At 41.8% G+C, this 1,164-nt stretch overlaps 1 protein-coding gene across 1 annotated transcript in view; it reads left to right on the top strand.

The window, feature by feature from the left end:
• LOC106816321 (beta-1,4-N-acetylgalactosaminyltransferase bre-4-like) overlaps positions 1–907 on the top strand; it is a gene marked incomplete at its 5' end in the record, with an annotated part of 3,138 nt that extends 2,231 nt beyond the window's left edge. The window contains one exon of the mRNA XM_014820901.1: positions 1–907. This exon is cut by the window's left edge and continues 318 nt beyond it.
• Between the last annotated feature and the right edge of the window lie 257 nt (positions 908–1,164).

Raw genomic sequence — 1,164 nt, 5'->3', positions numbered from 1 at the left:
GGGCCAGCATCAAGGATAAGGCCCAAAATCTGTCATCTCCGCAAAATATTTATTGAAGCCCTGTGGCTCCAGCAGTGTATCTATGCTAAGATCAATCAGCGCCCACACGTCGGGCACATCCGACTGCGATAGCGCATGCGCACGACGATACTACGAACATAGCTGCAAAGCATCTGGATGTTGCCCTGTCACAGCTACATCTTGTACTTGTCACAGCTACATGTGGTACTTGTCACAGCTACATATGGTACTTGTCACAGCTATATGTGATACTTGTCACAGCTACATCTGATACTTGTTACAGCTACATGTGATACTTGTCACAGCGACATCTACATCTGATACTTGTCACAGCTACATGTAATACTTGTCACAGCTACATGTGATACTTGTCACAGCTACATGTAATACTTGTCACAGCTACATCTGGTACTTGTCACGGCTACATCTGATACTTGTCACAGCTACATGTGATACTGCACACCTTGGTCGGCCGGTTGATCTTACGGCTGCTTTAAAAACTGGTTGATTCTTCCACAACAGTCGAAATCTCACCGCATATTGTTTCCGAATCAGGAATCGGATTTTACCTTAATTCAAATAAAGGTGTGTGTGTGCGTGGCGAGTAGACTGCGCAGTGTAAAATGTACGGGTACTACTCAGGTGCAATTCATCTATTTTTCTTCTATTCTATCTATTTATCCACATTTATATTTTTATGCGATGTATTTATTATATATATATGTAACCATAATCAGGATGTTCTACCAATTTGCAACCCGCGTTTTACTGTGGTGCATATAATAGTGTAGGACAGTGATGGCAGCTGATACTACCTCTTCATCGTGAAACACTGATGACCCTTTTTAAAAACAAAATGAAGAACGGAAGAATAAAAAATACATCTCAGATAATGGCACACGGACGCACGCACGCACGCGTGCGTATACACGCGGACATATATAAATGCTGTGGTCCGATGTGCCACTCTCGCCGTTTGTGTGCATAGATGACCGCAAATAATTATTTGCTACGTTACAAGTCAATATCCAATATCAAGGCATGGCAGTCCGGTATTTTCCGATCTTTTGTTTCATTATTTTATTCATTCTCTGCATCACATGATGAGCTTGCTTAACTAAGTAGTGTCTGCACAAAGTAGTT

This window comes from Priapulus caudatus, unplaced genomic scaffold (assembly GCF_000485595.1).
Source record: "Priapulus caudatus unplaced genomic scaffold, Priapulus_caudatus-5.0.1 Scaffold1348, whole genome shotgun sequence".
NCBI classification, from domain to species: domain Eukaryota; kingdom Metazoa; phylum Priapulida; class Priapulimorpha; order Priapulimorphida; family Priapulidae; genus Priapulus; species Priapulus caudatus.
The sequence above is the reverse complement of the archived record's forward strand: the minus strand, read 5'-3'. Positions and strand labels throughout refer to the sequence as shown.